General features: G+C 36.0%; 1 long non-coding RNA gene across 1 annotated transcript in view; it reads right to left on the bottom strand.

Moving 5' to 3' along the window:
- Nucleotides 1-992: 992 nt before the first annotated feature.
- Nucleotides 993-21,554, bottom strand: part of LOC107498345 — a 175,442-nt gene continuing 154,880 nt past the window's right edge. Inside the window, exon 3 of the long non-coding RNA XR_001594042.2 lies at nt 993-2,286. This is a non-coding gene — a long non-coding RNA (uncharacterized LOC107498345). The remainder of the gene's footprint in view (nt 2,287-21,554) is intronic.

Below are 21,554 nucleotides of genomic sequence, written 5' to 3'. Positions count from 1 at the left end.
CAGCATGTCATAGTTAACAACTCTCAGCTCCATTACTCCTGACCTAGCATCTGAGAGAGGTAAATGATTTCACTGATTAGAAAATGAATCTTGAAAATGCAAGAGCTGCACAGAATAGTGGCCCAGAATTGCACAGGTATTTGAATGAATGCTGGAGAATAAATTCATTTGAAATTGCCACCCGTGAAAATGTACTATTAAAGATGTGTGTTTTGGTCCAATGATCATCATTGATAATATCATTAAATACTCTTTCATAGTACTAAATTCAAGAATGGTTTAAATATTTAAATATGCATATTTTAAAAAATTAAAAATCTAGCTCAATTTACATCAATTCATAGGGATAATATGCCTTATTTCTACAAATGAGTCCCTTTTTTCTTTGGTTGAGAAAGCCATAGCTTAATAGTATAACAAAGTTGAAGAGAAATCATAAGAGAGAAATTTGATAGTGATGGCCATACTGACATTTTTCTAATATACTGGATGTGATAATGTGGGGAATTAGTTGCTCCCTGGGTATAAGGTAGACATTTTGAGAGGTGCATTAACTTGTTCAGTCTACTAGTGCACTATTTAGTAAATTGTATCTCCAGGGCATTAAATAGCATCATAATGGTCAGTAACAAAGTTAGGAATATGGGAAATGCATTATCTGCTGTGCTGAGAGTACTTCACTAATCCACTGTGTTGAGAATTACTAATTTGGTAAACAAAATGTCTGCAGTGTACACCTTTGTCTTTGGTGCACTGAAACAAATATTTCCTTTAGTAGACATTTCTACATATAATACCTAGGAAAGACATTAGACTACAAATGCTGAACAAGAGATGGTTAGAACTAATGTATATTGTTTTGATTCTGTCTCGATCAGTCATCCCTTTGTGAAGGAAACTATAAGGTTATTTCCTCAGGATTCTTTCCTCATTCAGTGAGGATCTAACCCCAAAGGATGAGGTAGAAAAATCACCCAACAAACACAGCCGCAAAAAAAAATTCAGGGAGATGCCAGTAGCAGTTGTGCTGCTTGTCTTATTAAAATTATTATGTCTACACTGAGACAGATGCCAAATAACAGTTATATTTATGGTTTCCCAATGAACATCAAGTAAAACAAAGATAAAATATAATTCAGGTGAATAAAAAAGAAGGTAGAGAGGAGTGAGATTGCAAATAAGAAATGTACCTGTGACAGTCTTGATGCTGAAGTTATATGGGTAGCCCAAGATGTGAGTTCAGATAAAAAAAAAAAAAACAAAATTAGCAATAGAGTTGTAGAGTCAGAGTTCTAATATAAGATGGGCCCAGAGACCCCTGTTTACAATCCCATTATTTATCAAATGAGGAAGCTAAGGTTTAGAGAAGCTTAACAATTTGTTCAAAGTCACATGGATTGTCAATTATGGTTCTGTCTTTTCCTCTTTAGCATCAAATAATGGCAATGAAATGTATAAATTGAGGAAATTGGTTCCTGTTCCTAGAGAATCCGAGCTGTTCTTCTGACAGAGTTTGAAGATCTCACCTCTTTCAAGGGTACCATCCCATACCAGAAAAACAGCAAAAATAAAAAATAAAAAGTAAAAGGTATGCATAACACATCTCTATTTATGCATATCTTTAAAACACAATTCCAATGTACTAGTAAATTCCTTGAAATGAATTCAACTGTTATATGAGACAATGCAGTTTCATGGCTTTGTTGTTGTACTGTATATTTAGCCCAGGAAAACAAACAAAATAAAACTGTTATGTGAAGAGAGCCACCAGATTGTATTATTTAATACTCCTGATAGAAGATAGTCATTTTTGCAAGTGGCATCTGGCCAAGATTACAGGTCTCAAAGAGTGTCTCAACTGTGCTCAATCATTGCATCTCCCTCTATTAAAAAATCGTATTGAGATTTCTAGAATCCACAGCAATCAATCTGCTTGATTAATGAAATAATTTTTTAAAGCTTTTGTTTTCCTGGCACTGGCTCTCAAAAAAATTAGATGCTCATTTCCTCCTCCATTTGTGGTTGTTAAGAAAGAGCGAGATTTGGTGATAAATATTTATTATCTTCCAATTCCTGTCTCCCTTATGGTGAGGTTATTGCTTTATTCAGTTCCAGAGCTAAGAAAAATGACTGCTATGTCATTAATAATAAACAAAGCTGGAGTATGTGTGCAATAATGAATTAAGCTCATCCCAGCCCATCTGTGCATCACCATTCACAGGAATCTTGTCAAACAAAGGTTCTGCAGAATCCACAGGTCCTTACTCTTCTCATTATGGAAGTAATCTGTGGGAGGAGGAGAGTAAAGTTATAAAATGTTGTTATACAAAGTGAGCAACATTGTTTCCCAAAGAAATATCTGGCAATGCAGCAAAATTCTAGCTATCATTGCCCCAGGGTCCAGGAGGGGGAAAGGAAAAATTACCAAGGCTCATTTGATCTTGGAGAACCAAAAGAGTAGCCTTGCTATGGAAATTAAGCAGCTGGAGAGGGGCAAGGGTCAGTCTGAGTTTATTTGCTTTTTCCATCTCTTGTCCAGTTTAGAATTGTCCCCTCAATATGCTGGTGAGCCTTTCACAAAGTGCTTGGTAAAAATTTCGCTAACAACATTTCTACTGTTTATCTTCATTAATCAATCATTCTCTAGTAAACAGCACTGTAAGTAATTATTATTCTGACAATAAACCTCTGTTCTCTTCTAGAGAAAGGCTTCCACACTTCCTTGTTCCTACTTCTAACATAACAGATCTCCAAAATCCATGCTTCTCAAACTTTAATGGGCATCCAAACTGTCTAAAAATCTTGTTAAAATGCAGATTCTGATTCAGTAGATCTGAGATGGGTCCTGACATTCTGCATGTCTACCAAGCCCTTGAATGATACCAATGCTGCTATCTGCAGACCTTCCTTTGAGTAGCAAGACCCTAAATGATTCAACTCTCTGCTTGGAACTTAAAAGAGTCAAGCAAAGACAATAAATTAAGAAGCCCACAAAAACAAAGACAATATTTCAAAATATTTTTAAATAGAAACATTTGATGTTTTCATCCAGGGTTGCCTCTCAACATGTTGTTTCTCTTTAAATTAAAATAGCCTATGACTGAACATATAGGTAACTCTTACAAACTAATGAAGTAAATGTCAAAGTGCTTGTATGAATGCTACTGTTATAAAAGGGTTCTTCTACTGTTTGTTGTCGGTATGTCTTCTCCTCATCTAGATGGGAAGCTCCCTAAAGCTACAAGAGACATCTACTATTCTATCTTAATAGGCCCTCACTTAGCATGTTGTCAAATCCAATCCAATCAACATTACTGAATACCCACTGTATGATCAGCACCATGCTGAGCACTGGAGTTGATGAAAGGAATAAGAAAACATCAACATGCTCTCAGGGAGTTTAACAGTAACTATAATATTCTCCCTGAATCACTTAAATATAATGTTAAATCACCAAGCAGGCAAGATCATCTTAGGCTATAAAGATAAAGGTATATTCATTTACAATTCCAATACTTTAAATCTGAATTTTTTCCTATGTAAACTTCATACAACTTTTTGAATTCCTTAGAAACCATCAATAAACATTAAGGACCATAACTTTTTGTGAATATAATGCTTTGTCATGTCTTTTATACACCAATAAGTGACAGCATTTCAATTGACCAGATGTGAACAAGTGAGAAAAATGAAAATAACAAAAAATGTATTCATGATTCTTGAGAAGGTTTGATAGCTCTAATATGGATGAACTCTATACCATTAGAGTGGAAAGCTTTTACAAAAAAAAACAAAAGAAAGATGTTTTCTCCTACTTATTACTTAGCAGTCCAGTCACACCAAGGTTAAAAATATAATTTCCATATTCCTTATCTAAGGAGACTCAATCAAGCAAGACTCCTTTCAACCCTCATTGGGACAGGAAAGAACAGATGTAAAAACATCTGCCCTGCTTCAAAATGATGAAAACACCACCGTGATATCAAATGCAGCTCTGGGTCACTCCACAAAAGTCTCTAGTCTCAACATGAAAGTGTTCTATCGACTGTCATTATGGTGAAAATCAAGACTTATACAGACTAACGTTTTAATTATCAACCTGAAAAACCTAGCTATTATTCTTCTCTGTTCCATCTTACAGTATTATCACTGATATACCTAACTGATGCTTCTTTATGTGCCTTTTGGGGGACTGAAAAAATGCATGAATACTTGACATTTTTGGTGCAGCAACAGTGACATCCAGTGGGTAGCAAGATTAACCCCGAAATTCTGTTGAACTCAATGAATAAGGGTTATGATATCCCCAAAAATGTTTTTGATTATTCATGGTCACTTAGTATGAGAAACAAACATTTTTAACTCCTTAGGGATAACAGTCTATTTAGTTGTTATACTAGTTAATAGACCAAGCAAAGTTGCATCTTATCTAACTGACCAAGATGCTGCTACAGTTTCTTTCCAAGTCAATGCCACTATTGCAACAAAGAAACTATTAGTCAAAAAAGTCTTATTAAATTAATTTTACGAATAACATTCCTTCCACAATTGCTTAGAGCCTCAGTAAGTTGATTTAATTTAACCTGGTTTACCACTTGAAATGCTTCCTATTACCAAAAACTTCCTAAAATTCAACAGAAAATGTATTAGGTTTTCTTTACGTATATTTACTTTAAAATGTATTTATATATTTTAAATACACATATTTAAAATAAATCTATACCTCTTGTTGACTAGATGGCTAATAGAATTATATCACACAAATACAATGTTCATGGATTTCCAGACTTTATTTCAGAAATCTGTTTCTATCACTACTACATGCCGTTGTTCACATTTCAGTTTTAAGTCATTAAGTGTACTTCAATCTAACTTCTGGCAAGTAGACACCATAGAGGTATAACAGCTTTGAAAAAAATAATTGCTCCACAGATACAGATCCCTCAGGCTTAGTGGAAAAAAGTTAATTACTTAGACCCTAAAAATCTATCAGAAGAGACATCAATATTGCTGAAATTCCTCTAAAAGTAGAACTAGATTTGAAGGTGTTTTGTGGAAGAAGAAAAAGAGACCAATGAATCCAGTGCATTAGCCCAAGTAGGCTCCCTTTACAAGAAAGAAAGCAGGGACTCTGAAACAAAAGAATAGAGTACTCCGCAGTTCATCCGTGTATACCCCCAAAAAGTGATCCATTGAAAAATGAGATCAGATTCCCTGCATGAAAAATAAAAATCTATACAGTTTCAAAATTAATAGGAAGCCCAGAATCCCTGGGTTCTGCTATTAACACTATAGGTTTTATGAGGCATTTGAATAGATCTATCAAATCTTTTGGATGAACTAAATAACAGTATATGATGTAACATGCAAAAAAAAAGTAAAGAAACAGAATAATGATGGAAAAAACAACAAAATAGAGGATCACTCCCAAGACACTTAGTCTGCTAATCCCACACTGTCCAATATGGCAGCCACCAGCTATCCATGGCTACTGAGCATATGAAATGAAGCTAGTCCAAACTGGGATATGCTATAAGTATAAAATACACATTGGATTTTCAAGACTTATTATGAAAAAATATGTATGACTTATAATTTGTATATTGATTACATGTTAAAATGATAACACATTGAATGTATTTAGTTAAGTAAAATATATTTTCGAAATTATCTGTTCCTTTTTTCATATAACTATTAAACAAATTAAAATTAGTATATTTAAGATATCATAGAAGGTAAAGACTATACATGTCTCCTCTAGTGACCATGGCAAAATTATAACAAAATTATAGAGCAACTAGTACGCAAAGTTGCCAGAGATCTGGCTGAACAGAAGCGCTATAACTAGGTCACCTCAAATAACAGGTCACCTCATACTACCATTTGTGAAAACATGGTTTGGCCTTGAGATAATCATGCTTAGCAAAATAAGCCAGATAAAAAAAAATTAAAAACTACATATCACTTATATGTGGGATATATACCTAAAAGTGACAAACAAACATGATAAACAGAGACTCATGGACATGGACAATAGACTAGTGGTTACCAGAGGGAAGGGGGGAGGGGAGATAGATGGGGTAAAAGGGGTCAAATATGTGGTGACAGAAAGAAATCTAACTACGGGTGGTGAACGTACAATGCAAAATATATATATGACTTACTGTTGAATTTTACAATCGAAACTTACTGGATTTTGCTAACCAATGTCAACATAATAAAAATAAATAAATAAATAAATAAATAAATAAATAAAATTTAAAAATAATAATAACAGGTCATCTCAAAACAGTAGGCGGGGCAGAGAAGAGAAATGGCCAGGTCCCACAACCGCCTGTGGCAATTGAGAATCGAGAGGGCTGTCTTGGCTGCAGAGCTACCTCCTCCACCTGAGGAGTGAGTTGTCCCAGCCCCACACTGGGCTCCCCAGTCCAGGGTTCCAGTGTCAGGCAAAGAAGTCCCCACAAACTCTAGCTGTAAAAACCAGTGGAGGTTGCAGGTGAGTGATACAGAGGGCTAAAGGAGTCATAGCCGTTCCTCTTAAAGGACCCGTGCCGATCTTACTGATGACTTGCTTGCTCTGAGCTCCAGCACTAGGGCAGCTGCACAAAGGGCACTAGTGATGAACAGGGAGGAACTTAAGGGGCAGCTTGCATCTGGACAGAGGTGCAGGCATGAGCCATTGTTCCTTTGTTGAGCCCTCTTCCTTCCCCGTCTACAGATGCAGGTGCCATCAACCTGGATAACACAAGTCTCTCTGCCCAGGGGATTCCCTGAGACTCTGCCTCTTCCAACTTGTGGGCCCTCCCAAGCCATTCCCAGTGATTTATTCCATACAAATGAGCTATCTTGGCTTCTGCTATGAATCTTTCATGAAATTTATCAAAGGCTCACAAAACCCAGAGAGGCAGCATCTGGCCTCCAGGTGCCCTGTACCTCTTGCTGAGCAGCCCCAAGTCCCGCATCAGTGGCAGCTGGCCTCGTTGTCTGACTTGGCCCCTTGAGACACCTGTAAGCCCAGCACAAGTGGCAACCATATGTAGATTGCTTGGTGATTCTTACCAGGTAGCCCTGAAGGTGCACAGGCTATGGCTGAACTTGGCCTGTAGCTTGACCCCTCCCAGGTCTGCTAAGGGGCCCCATAGGACACCTACTACATAAAGCCACTCTACTAAGACTGGGAGACTTAGAAGCCCTACCTAATACATAGAAAGAGACACAGAGAAACAGCCAAAACAAGGAGACAAAGAAGCATGTCCCACATGAAAGAACAAAACAAACCTCTAGAAAAATAACTCAAAAAAATGGAGACAAGCAATATACCAGATGCTCAAGGAACTTAGGGGAAGAGTTCATGAACTCAGTAAGAATTTTAACAAAGAGATTTAAAAAAAAACATAAAAATGAAAATGGAAAACATAATAGGGAGCAAGTCAGAAATGAAGAATTCCATATCTGAAATGAAGAGTACATAAGAGAGAATTAACAGAGTGGATGAAATAGAGGATCAAATCAGCAACATAGAGGATGCAGTAGGAGAGGACACCCAATCAGAACAGCAACAACGAAAAAAGAATCCAAAAAAATGAAGATAGTTTAATAAGCCTCTGGGACAATATCAAGTGTAACAACATTTGCACCATAGGGATACCAGGAGAAGAGAGAGAGCAAGAAGTTGAAAATCTATTTAAAGAAGTAGTGACTGAAAACTTCCCTAACCTGGTGAAGGAAATAGACATACAAGCCCAGGAAGCTCAGAGAGTACCACAGAAGATGAACTCAAAGAGGCCCACATCAAGACACATCATAATTAAAATGTCAAAGTTCAAATACTAACAGAGAATCTTAAAAGCAGCAACAGAAAAGCAATTAGTTACCTACAAGGGAGCTCCCTTAAGACTGTAAGCTGATTTTTCAACAGAAACTTTATAGGCCACAGAGCTTGGCACAAAATATTCTAAGTGATGGAAACCTAGGATCTAAAACCAAGATTACTTTACCCAGCAAAGCTATCGTTTAGATCTGAAGGACAGATAACGAGCTTCCCAGATAAGAAAAAGCTAAAGGAGTTCATCACCACCAAGCCGGTACTACAGGAAATGATGGATGGACTCCTTTAAAAAGAAAACAATATGCATCAAAAGTCTAAATACAGAATGGCAATAACTACATAGCTATCAATGAGGACTTCAAATGAAAAAAGTTAAGTGCTCCAATCAAAAATAGGGTAGCTGAATGGATAAGGAAACAAGACTCTAACATATGCTGCCCGCAACAGACTCACTTTAGATTAAAAGAAACACAAAGACTAAAAGTAAGGGGATGGACAAAGATATTTCATAATGGATCTAGAAAGTAGTGTGCTGAGTGGAGTAAGCCACATAGAAGACAAGTGGCATATGATTGCACAGGTACGTGGAATCTAAAGAACAAAACAAACAGAAACACACTCATAGATACAGAGAATATTTTGAGGGTTACCAGATGGAGGGGGTTGGGAGGGGGGTCAGTGAAAAAGGAGGAAGGGATTAAGAAGTACAAATGGGTAGTTACAAGTAGTCATGGAGATAGAAAGTACAGCATAAGGAATATAGCCAATAATATTATAACTACGTACAGTGTCAGAGGGGCACTAGATTTATTGGGGAGATTACTTTGTGAGTTATATAGATTTCTAATCATTATGTTGTATGCCAAAAACTAATATAGTATTGTATGCCAACTATAACTGAAAAATTAAAAAATTATTTAAAAATATTAAAATTATATATGCAGTTTGCATTATATTTCTATTAGTGCTTCTCTGAGCAAATATGCAAGAATAAAAATGAACATGTTACTTCACACAAAAAGCTCCATCATCATTTTATATACCATCCCATCTTAATATATTTATCGAGACTTTGGTGAACACACACAATATAATGTAAAGATGATGTATTATAGAACTGCACATTTGAAACTTATATAATATTATTAACCAATATCACTTCAATAAATTTAATTTAAAAATATACTTATCTAATCCTCAACTTCCCTGGCCTCCTCTCTTGCTTTTTCAAATTCACATATGTGCTTTAAATATATTTTAATGATTACAGTTTCTGCTACTATCCACTGGTTATGTAGACACAATATAAATAAAGATGCATAATTCAGTGATTAAACTTACAGAATCTTAAGCTAAACTGGCCAAATTCAAATCCCAGGTCTGCCTCTTACTATTTGTATAACTATGGGCAAGTTACTCAAATCTTTTTGTGTCTCAGTTTCCTCCAATGTAGAATGAGAATAACAATAGGATTATTAAGGGGATGAAACAAGTTAATATACTAAATCACTCCTGACAATTAGAAAAAAATATTATTACACAGTTGATTTACTTTTTAGGGTTGACAGCTTAAAAGAGAACAATGAACATCTGGTATATTCAAATATTCTTGGAACTTTAAAGAAGCATTAACTATATATGTTTTCGAATAATGATTTATGCAGTAATTTTTCCTAAAGAAATTAGTCACTTACAATACTGACTATTTCTTCTTTTCTTTCCTTTTTATACCACTTTAAATTTTTATTTTAGTATTAGTTTCAGTACATTGATTAGACATTTATATAGTTTATAAAATGATCCTCCTGATTGCTCTATCTTCCCTCTGGCTCTCCACCTAGCCATTACTTTACTGTTGACTGCATCCCTATGCCGTGCTCCCCGTCCCCGTGACCATCTATCAACTACTAATATGTACTTCTTTAATCTTTCATCCCCTTTTCTTTCCTTTTTAAGAAAGCCCATAATGTATTTTATTCAGTCACTCTGGAATTTTTTCCTAAATCCTATTTTCTCTTTCTTTGGTTAATCTCTTATAACCATGTCTTCCTTTCCCATTACACAGAATTCAAAGCTCAGACTTTTGGACTCTTTATTCTTCCATCTCGGCCTAGAAAGCCGTTTCTTCCTATTATTTTCCTGCCATTCCTTAAAAACCCTCCTTCCTAATCACATCCATCCTTTTTCAGATGAGACCTAAGTTCCATCTCTCCCACAAGGCCTTTTCCATCAGCATCAGTCTGAACTATTCCCCTCCTTAAACGCTCACATTGTTGCCCATTCATTCATACAACTAATGATTATTACATGCCTGCATCAGAAAGTCAGGCTTCAGGAATACTAAGAAAAATTAAACACACATGAATTCCCATCCTCATGGAAATTACATTCTGAATGGGAAAATAAACATCAAATAAGTCCTCACGAGAGAGAAAAGTGTCATGAGTTATAAGCCAGGGAGCTAAGGGACTAATTTACCCACATGCCCATGTTTGCTTCCCTAACCAGACTGCAGCCATCATGTCTTTTATTTCCTTAATAACCCCTCCAGCATCCAGTAAGGTACTAATCACATAGTAGGAGTGAAAATACTGGTTGAACAAACAAATATAAACAATATATTTTGTTATTTATTCTTACACGTTACTTACCATTTGACTAAGGTTCAAATTTTACCCTTTATTACATGATACGGAGAATAGATCTCCACTCAGATGAACTACACTGGATCCCAGCACCCAAACTCACCAACTATAAATTTACATCTGTTAGCCAAAGTGATATGCAAATATAAGATACTGGTATTTTGGGTCCATTCGTGAAACATCTTCACCTGAATTCAGCAACTTTTCCCAAAGGTCCGTTTCTTATACAACTTTTTTAAAAATTAACTGAAATTCAGTAACTAAAATACAATTACTGTTAACATTTTCATGTAGATCTTTCCAGTCTTTTTCCATGCGCGCGTGCGCACTCACACACACACACACACACACACACACACACACACACACATTTTACTTTCTAAAATTGGGATCATACAATACATACATTCTCACAATCTAATTCACATCTAATGGACAATGAATGTTCTCCCATGTTACTTGATCTTCATCTACATGGTAACTTTTAATGGTTGCATAATATGGATAGAAAGCAACTATTGAGCACTAGCATTCCTTTTACTCCACAGTTTTCCAGTGTGTTGAGCTCCCCATCAGCTGATCCTCGAGCTTTAGGAGAGAGGAGAAAGTAGGTAACAGTAAATAAAGATTCTATTCTTCCTTCTACTCCTTGGTTCAATCCAACAGATAAAACAATATTTCTTCCCTAAAATTTGATTTCCTAATACAAATCAAAACCACAATGAGATACCATCTCACACCTGGTAGAATGGCTATAATCAAAGGGACAAGCAATAACAAATGTTGGAGAGGATCTTTACCACATCTTTAAGTAAAGTGCAATTTCAGGATTATGTGCCTGGTACACTGCTGGTGGGACTGCAAACTGGTACAGCCACTATGGAAAACAGTATGGAGGCTCCTCAAAAAACTAACAATTGATCTACCATATGATCCAGCAATCCCTCCACTGGGTATTTACTCCAAAGACTTGAAAACCCATATCCAAAAAGATATTTGTACACTGATGTTCATAGCGTAATTCACGGTGGCCAGGACATGGAAGCAACTGAAGTGTCCTACGATAGATGATTGGCTGAAGAAGCAGTGGTACATATATACAATGGAATAGTACTCAGCCATAAGAAGAGATGAAATACTGCCATTGCAACAACATGAATGGACCTGGAGATAATAATCTAAGTGAAATAAGCCAGAGGGAGAAAGTTGAAAGTCACATGATATCACTTATATGCAGGATATAAACCTAAAAGCAACAAATGAGCAGGACAATCAGAGACTCATGGACATGGACTATAGACTAGTGGTTACCAGAGGACTATAGAGTAGTGGTTACTACAGGGGTAGGGGAGGAGGGGGGAGGTAGACAGGGTAAAGGGGGTCAAATATAGGGGATAGGGGGATGGTGAAGTGGGTAAAGGGAATCAAATATATGGTAGCTGAAGGAAACTGAACTCTGAGTGGTGAACACACAATAGAATATACAGATGTCAAATGATAATGTACATGTGAAAATTATATGATTGTATTAAACAATGTTACCCCAGTAAGCTTAATTTAAAAAATTTTTGATTTCTTAGCTTATATCAAACAGACTCTACACCACTCTTCTCTAGCTGTCTTCATTCACATTCTTTCATTATCAAACAAGAGGTTGGCTATGGAAGCACTTTGAAAAGTATTTAATGATGCAGGATTAGAAGCATAGATAATTGATTTTTCTGAGTTTAAAAAAAATGGCATGTTTAAGATGCAGTGCTAAAAATAAAACTGGTTACAAAGCCAGTGTGTATATATTAATCCTATTTAGGGGGAAATTATCTATTTTATATAGATATGTTGGCAGGATATACTACAAAATTTAACAATAATTATCCTTGGCCTTACCACATATGGTGATCTCTTGTGTTCTTGTTCTTGTTGTTATTTTTGCTTTGTTTACCTGTAATGCCTCTCATAACTATGTATTATTTATATAAAGAGAAAGATTATTTTGAAGTATTATCTAAATATAATTTTATAATGCTGTTGTTTATTTTTATAATTATGTATTGTATTGTTTCTTTATTTCTGTGCTTTTACTCTGACATCTATCAAAAGGGTTATTATTTTTTAATTCTAGACACTGATTGGATTAGTTTGGGGCTGCCACAACAAATTAACACAAACTGGGTAACTTAAAGCAACATAAATTTATTGTCTCACAGTTCTGGAGGCTAGACGTACAAAATCAAGGTGTCAGCATGACAATGCTCTCTCAAAGGCTCTAGGAAAGATTGTTTCACGCCTTCTCTTTGTTTCTAGTGTCACCAGCAATCCTTTCCCTTCCTTGATTTACAGCTGCGTAACTCCAATCTCTGCCTCCATCGTCACATGCAATTCTTCCTCTGTGTCTTCACATTGTCTTCTTTAAAGACACCTATCATATTGAATAATACTCCAGTATTATTTAATTTTAACTGATTATATCTGCAACAACCTTATTTCCAAACAAGGTCACATTCTGAGTTACTAGGGGTTAGGACTTTAACATTATGTTTTTGAGGGACACAACTCAACCCATAACACTGATCAAGGAATTTTGTTTTTAATTTTTATTTTAAAACCTACACATGTTAAATAAATGACATCCTTAGTTGTTTATATGTCTTGCTTTTTAAAAATTGATATAATAAATCACTTGAATAGGTTTAAACTTCTCAGAACACCAGTCCAGAAGTGTTGCTACAACAGTGTAATTCATCATCTCTACATAATACACTGGAAAATTCTCATCTGTACAGAATGAGTTTGAAAACTAAAAGTCCCATGTATTTGAACCATTTATCAATGCCCTGCCAGGAACAAATACAGCCCTTCTGTCACTTGGGAGACTGAGCATTTCATAATGCAATGCCTTGTGAATTTGAAATAAATTAAGAAAACATTTTTTTCTTCTTTTACCAAGACTAGAATTTGTTGTTCAAACCTATACTAAAGTATCACAAAAATAAAAGACATTCTTCCTTTTATTTTATACCCTACTCAGAAACAGTTTCTTATAAAGAAAAAGTGGAGAACCGCAACCCTTAAGTAATCAAGATGAGCTCTTGAAGAGCAAAAAACTACCAAAGTCTAAAAAAGCAGTGGATCCACCACATTGAACAACTTCCAAGTATATCTGAGCAATCTTTTGAAAAACTACTTTTTCATGTACAGCTGATGATGATCATTCTCTGAAAAAGTAAAATCTCTACTGAAGAGATACCATTTGAAAAAATATAAACTGCCAGAATAAAAATCGTCCTGGTGTTGTTTCAAAAAGTAAGGTTACTATTCATTCCCATTTCCCAAAAGATAAAGTTTTATCATGATAGTCTTGGTAACCTCTAAGTGTTAATGCCAAGTAGTTGAGAAGTTCAATCCCAGGGCAGGTCTAATTGGTAAGATTTCAACTTGTTGGATTATTTCCATAAGAAATATAATCTCTAGACTTAAATATTCTGCAATAACAATATGTCAGTTAGCCACTGACATAACAATGCTTCATAACAAACATCTACACAAATCTCCTTCAACAATAAGCCATGCATCTATGGGGCAATTGGGTTTTTACTGATATTTGCTGGGTTCAGCTGTGATTCAAGGCTATGAGTTAGGACTAGGTCTGATCCACACATCCCTCTTCCTTCTTGGACAAGAAGCTAACCATAGCATATTCTTCTCATGTTAGAAAGATAAGAATTCAAGAGAGAAAAGTTAATTGCATAAGCACATTTCAAATCTTTGGTTGCATCACATCCACTAACATCTCATTCTGCTAAGCAAGTCACATAGTGAAACTCAAAGTCAGGAGACAGGTAATAAGTCTCTGACTCCCATGGCAAAGAGATTGAAGAATTGAAATCAGCGATTCAATCCACCAAAAATAGCATAGGAATTTTATAGTACTAAACAAGATATACTCTTTTTTGAATATATGAAACAAATAAAGACCTATACCTTGAAAGCATTTTGTCCACCAGGCAGCCACAAGACCAGGATAGCCTATACTATTCTTAAAGATCATTTCGTTTAGTGCTATAAGTGTTAGTACACCAAACAATTCAATAAAAATTATCACATGGTATAATTTAATCTATATTATTTTGCCTTATATTTTTATTTACATGTTTGTAATTCTTGTTGTTCAAAAAGGTATCTAATGATCCCTCTAAAGTTATCTGGCTGACACACTCTTACTATGCATATTATCTATCAATATCTCTATTTAACTATATTCATGAGTATTATTGTAGCATCTTACTCTTACATTACTAAATGTACATACATTTAAATTTCAACTGAGGGTATAATTTAAACATAGCAATATATCTGTTATGGATTGAATTTTGCTCCCCAAAAGATGTTACGGGCCTAACTTCCACAGCTTGTAAATGTGAGCTTATTCAGAAATAGGGTCTTTGCAAATGATCAAGTTAAGATGAGGTTATTAGAGTGGGCCCTAATTCAATATAACTGGTATTCTTATAAAAAGAGAAAATTTGGACACGGGTATAGGCATTTACAAAAAGAAAACAATGTGAAGACTCAGGGAAATGCCATCTGTAAGTCAAGGAGTACCTGAGGCTATCAGAAGTTAGAAGACAAGCATAGAACAGAGTCTCCCTTACAGCTCTCATAATGAACCAACCCTGTCAACACCTTGATTTCAGACTTCTAGCCTCCAGAACTGTGAGACAATAAATTTCCATATAAGCCACCAAATGTGGGGTACTCTTTTATGACAGCCCCAAGAAACCAATACTATCTAACATAAGGAGATTCTACTCTCTAAATTAATAGAACACTGGATATTAATAAGTCCAAATAAAATACCTTTTTATTTTATTGATGTTATGGTCATTGTATTTAATAGTAACCTATACAATCACATGATCAGTGATTTCATACAGGTTCAGGTGTGCCAGAAATGACACTGAAGTAAGCATTTGGCTATTTGGACTTCAAAAAGCCAAAGAGAAAGCCAGTTTTGGACAAGTAGTAGAGCAGAAGCTAAAGCTAGTACATCCCTATTTATCATCATCTAATGTACTACATATTTTTACTTCTTTATTTTGTGTATGATCTGTGTCCCTGCTACTCCTACTAGAATTAGAATGTAAGAATAATAAGGGTAAAGATTTTTTGTCTGCTTTGCTCACCACTATATGACCAATGCTAGAACTATGCTTGGCACATAATAGGTATTTAATAATTATTTGTTCAAAGAATGAATGCATCTCCAAGCAAGAGTCTAATAATTAAAGCTCCCTTTAATCATACTACAGCTATTTTTGTCATGTCTTCACTTCTTCCCTTGGACAACCAATGATATACATAGCCTCGATTTTTGCCTTTCTCAGAGGAGACAAGGAAAATCTATAACTAGAATACGTGCTCATTTACCAATTCCCCAATCATAAACTGTAGAAGTAAGTCCACCACAAGGAAACCCCTAAGAGAGTCAATTATTCCAATAACATTCTCAGCCTGTAACATTGCTGGGAGAGGAATTATTTTGAATGGACAGCAAGAACTACAAGGTAGAGTTGGAAAGGCACAGGCCTTGAAGTCATTCTGAACTTGGTTAGAAGATCACTGCTTCCATTTAAAAACCTCTTCAATTCTCAGGTTCCTCCCATGAAATAGAATGAATAATGCTTCCTTCATATGGTACAGTACCATTAAACGAAGTATCTAAAGACCTTAGCATCATGCTTGGTAAAGTAAAAGAAATGTAAGGAGTGATGGTATTATAGCCAATTGAAGGGAGGCCAGTTCTGTCAAGGTAAAATATGTGCCATCAATGAGTTCCTGAAAGTTTGCTGTATGATTTCTGGCTTTACCTAAAACTGTTGTAAGCAAAACCATTGTAGTCTTCACAGTGAGAGGTATTTGTCTTAAAGGTCAAAAGAGAGTTGTTCTGGGTTTTTCTCCAGTTTCTAGAGTCTGCATAGATTGCTATATGTTGAATAGTGGCATTAGCTGAAGCAGCATTTAGCAGTTCAACACATGGTTGAGTAAAGCCTGGGGGAGAATTAGATGATAACATTTCAAGGGGAAATTACCAATGAACAAAAATAGAAAGGAGGCAGGGCGGCCTAGGGTTTAGCAGTAGAATTTTTAAAGAGGCAAAGCTACACAGTCCTGTTGTTTTCAGCAAGTATTCTCCTGAGAGCCAGCTCTTTACCTCTAATCAGTGCTGTAACAGCTCAGCTGAAAGCTATAGCCTTTGAAAGCTAAAGTAATTGCTCAGAGACAAGCTAAACTGACTAACATTTAATTCTGCATTTGCCATTTGTTTCACTCAGAATTTATGGTGCAAACTCTGTCTGATGCTAGCACCAAGGATTACACAGAGCTACATTTGTAGATGTGTTTACCACCATAAGAAGTTCCAGGAAGGAAAAGGTCTATACACTAAAGCTCCCACTTTTGCCACCATGAAAATGAATCCTATAAACGACAATAATTTGGAAGATGATTATCCAATCTGAGGATGATCCAAGCCTTCCCACTGCTCACTTTTGGCACTTTAATAATTTTACAAGTCTTCACAGAGGTTATGCATTGGCCCCAAAAATGAAATTCAAATAAATATATTCTGCTATTTATTAGCAGCTCCAGAGGGGTCTTTAATAGAGGTCATTCCTTGAGTTCTTCTTCGCTCCATTTATGAATAGAGACATAAATGTTATCACCAAATGTCAGATGTGACAATTTTACATTTGACTTCCCCTTGACCCTTAGTTGGAAATGGTTTTAGGAACAAGCATTAAAGCAGCTGAGCTATCACCAACAAGATATAATTATTAAGTAGTTTAAGATTGATGGCTTCAATATGTATATGATTAGAGTGGAGCACCAGTTTCACTAGCGTCTCTCCCTCCGTTTGTATATCTCTCTGTGTTTCTCATTCTCTGTCTTTTTAAAGCTTCCAAGAATCGTATAGAAGAAATTAATTCTGCCAACAACCAGATTGAGCTTGGAAGTGGATTCTTCCATAGTTGAGTCTCCAGATAAGAACATGGCCCAACTGACACACTGATTGCAACTTTGTAAGACCCTAAGTAGAGGACCCCTCAATAAGAAGTGCCCAGACTCTTGATTCACAAAAAGTAAAAGATAAGAAGTGTATGTTATTTGGAGTGGCTAAAAAAATGTAGATCAATGGCTTCAGTATCTTTTCCCTCTAACACCTCATTGAAAGAAATAGCCTATGTAAAGTCTCTAGCATTGGTGTGGCACCTAGTAGGTATTAAATGAACAACAGTTCACATTCATTTGTATCCTTTTCCATAAACCTACCATCTAATCTACTCTTCATATCTACCCCTTTCAACAAATGTACTTATTGCTAGAATATCCAGAAGGGCCTACTGCCAGGGCTACTACTTGCTCATCTCCAATCCTTCAGAAACTCATCTGGCTTACATATCACCTCTTGAGAATAGGTTCTTTGCTTTCTGAAGTACCACCAAATAATATAATAAATTAATTTGCACTAAGGCAAAAGTAGTAAAATACTAGAAGCAGGCAGAAAAAATGTTAGTACCTCTCAATGACAGTTGACATACCTACTAGGCAAGAGCTTCTTTGAATATGGGGACAAGAGAATTGAGAAGGACTTAGATTAATTAAAACCACCAAGGTTTAAAGAATTATATATAATAATGACTTAGAAATTAAATATATATTTCCTTAGTAAATTCATCAATACTCTACAGTCAAAAAGAGTATAAATATCGAAGTAGGACTTCCTATTTCCAGTAATGGTGTATAGGTTATTCAGATAAAACCATCTTTTGAAAACAGAGAAAACTGAATAAAATTGTTTTAATCACCTATAAAGCACTGAACTGCTTGAAGACTAAATTTTGGATAAAAAACTATCCAGAGAGATAAGAAAAATACTAGAGCACCAAAGCCACATTTGCTGAGAGGCATCTGCCTATACCACACTGTACATTTGGTTCAGAGGGGACAGAAATTAAAGACCAGGGTCAGTCAAGCATAGAAAGTCTTACAGGAGAACCTCCACACGTTAAGCTATGATTACAAAGGGTTACACACTCAGATCCAAAATCAACCCCTGGTTCCCAAGACTAAAAGCCTAAAGAGAAGTCTGCCTTGGCAGAGAGAAAGATGTTTAGGAAAATAATCCATGGAGAATTTACCCAGAGATAAGCCTTCAAATGGATTTGCACCTGGGTCAGCCAAGGAACTTAGTTTGAGATCATACTGATTGTTAATGTGTCTGAGTACCTGGCAGAATGAAGCCCAAGGTATCCCTGGAGGAGAACACATCCATCCTAGGCTTCAAAGAGCCTCAAAATAAATTTTTGAGGTTAGGGACCCATAAGCAGTCAAAGATTAAAAGGGACACAGGAAACGAAACAACATTAACTAGAAAAAGCATAAAAATAGCAGAAACAGATATGCACAGCTTCAGATACTGTAATTGTCAAAAATAGATATCAAAATATGTATTAAATAAATAAATAATGAACTTGGAAATAATGCAAGGAACAAGGAGTTAAAGAGGGACAGAGTAGGTAAAAAATAACTTTTAAAAATAAAAAAATATGATTCTAAAATTAAAAACTCAATGAATGTATTTAGCAACAGATTGGACAGAGCAAAAGAAAAAAAATGTGAACTGAAAGATATGTCAAAGAAAATTAAAGATAATGAAACACGAAGGATGAAATTTTTAAAAAGAATGAGATATGAAAAATACTGTGAGAGAATCTAAGATATATTTGAACCAAGAAAGAGAAAAGAGAAAGTGGAGCAGAGGTAATATTTGAAGAAATACTGGATCATAATTTTCCAAAAATGTTGACAGATCAAGTGCCCTGGGTCTCTCAAAAATGATAAATAAAAAGTCTTCACCTTGACATATTAGAGAGAAATGGTAGAAAATCAAAGCAAATAGAAGAAAGTATGGCACTTATCCTTTAAAGAATAGTAGTTAGATCAAGAGTTATCTTCAACAATTAAAGCCAGAACACAGTGGAATGATATTTTCATTGCGATGAAAAAAGAACTGTCGAAAATTGTATGCACTGGGGAGATATTTTTCAAGAATGGGGGTGAAATAAACACATTTTCATACAAACAAAAACTGATAATGTATATCATCATAGAATGTCTCCAAAAAATAAAACCAATAAGGAAGTATTTCAAGTGAAAAAAAATCATTCCAAATGGAAGATATGTAATAAAAGAATGAAGATCAATACTAAATGGTAAATATGAGGAGTAATATAAGTGAACACTGATTATATAAAATATTGCCAACAAGATCAAGTGACACCTAGAAAAAATAAACAAAAAAAGATTTACAAGTTTTAAATGCCTATATTAAGAAAGAGGCAAGACTAAAATTAATGATCCATATCAAAAAGTAAAAAATATATATAACCAAAGAAAGAAGAATGAAAGAAATAAAGAAATTAATGAAATAGAAAACAAATATGTAATAGACAAGAACAGTAAATCCAAAAGTTGATTTCTCAAAAGACTAAAAAAATATTGATAACCCCTTGGGGAAGCTGATTAAGTAAAAAGAGAGAAGACACAAATGTCCAAAGGCATATGTGAAAAAATGAAAAAGTGACTATAGTCTTCAAACATTAAAAAAGAGGATAAAGGTAAAGGGGGTCAAATACATGGTGACAGAAGGAAATTCAACTTAGGGTGAACTCACAATGCAGTACACATATGTGTTATTGAACTGTACAATTAAAACCTATATAATTTTATTAACCAATGTCACCCCAATAAATTTAATTAGAAAAAATAAGAGGATATTAAGAACATTTGAAATTTAAATAAAAAGGTAAATTCCTAGAAAAATGTAACATCAAATTTAACTTGAAAAAGAGAAAATCCAAAAAGTCTCATAATGATTAAAGAACATGAATCTGTGGACAAAATCTTACAAAGAAAACTCCAGCTTCCCATGAAGATGGTGGAGTAGGTAAACACTGTGCTCACTTCCTCTCACAACCACATCAAAACTACAACTAAACCACAGAATAGCCGTCATTGAAAGTCGCCTGAAGTCTAGCTAAACAGAAGTCCTACAACTGGGAACAAACAGAAGAGGCAACCTTGAGACCAGTGGGAGTGGCATAGATGCAAAACAGGCTGGTCCCACACCCATGTGTGGGGGTTGAGAACCAGGAGGGATATCTTGGCTGCAGAGGCTGGAAGAGTGAGGGGTCCTGGACCCACACCGGGTTCCCCAGCCCAGGGTTCCAGTGCCAGGAAGAAAAGTCCTCATAACTTTTGGCTGTGAAAACCAGCAGAAATTGTGGCAGAGACAAAGGGCCTCTGAAGTTTCAGACATTTCTTTTAAGAGGCCTGCACATGGACTTAGTGATGGATTCACTCACTCTGAGCTCCAGTGCTGGGGCAGCTTGGGAGGCACCAGGAACATATGAGGAGGAACTGAGTTGTCTGGCTTCAAGGAGAGTGCAGGAGGGGCAGCTTTCTCTCAGACAGAAGTGCTTGCAGAGGCCATTATTACTTCATAGAGCCCTCCCCTCGCCCAGGTACAAATGCAGGTAGCCACCATATCTGAGTCTTCATCAACATAGCTAACACTGGTCACTCACTCCACCTAAGTGATTCCCTGAGACCCTGCCTCTCCCAACATGCTGTCTTGCCCAAGCTGCTGCCAGTGGATTTTCCATACAAATGGCCTGTCTTGCCTCGTGCTGCAGACTTACCTAAAATCTCTCGAATGTTCACAAAACCTAAATAAGCAGCACCTGGCTTTGGTATACCCTGTACCTCTTATTGAGTGGCTCCAAGTCTGGCACTAGCAGCAACTGACCTCAGTGTGTAGCTTGGCCTCTCGAGATATATCCAAGCCCAGTGTGGGTGGCAGCCATCTGTGGATTGCTTGGTGGCTTATACCAGGTGGCCTTGGGCAGAGTACAGACTTCAGCTGAGCTTGGCCTGCAGCAGAGTCCCTCCCAGGAGGCCCGGGCCTGCACACCCAGTGGTCAGCCTCAGTCTGAGTCAGAGTACCACCTGTGGTCACA

This window comes from Rousettus aegyptiacus, unplaced genomic scaffold, assembly GCF_014176215.1.
Source record: "Rousettus aegyptiacus isolate mRouAeg1 unplaced genomic scaffold, mRouAeg1.p scaffold_m13_p_9, whole genome shotgun sequence".
Classification (NCBI taxonomy): Eukaryota; Metazoa; Chordata; class Mammalia; order Chiroptera; family Pteropodidae; genus Rousettus; species Rousettus aegyptiacus.
Note: the sequence above shows the minus strand (reverse complement) of the source record. Positions and strands in the feature narration are given on the sequence as shown.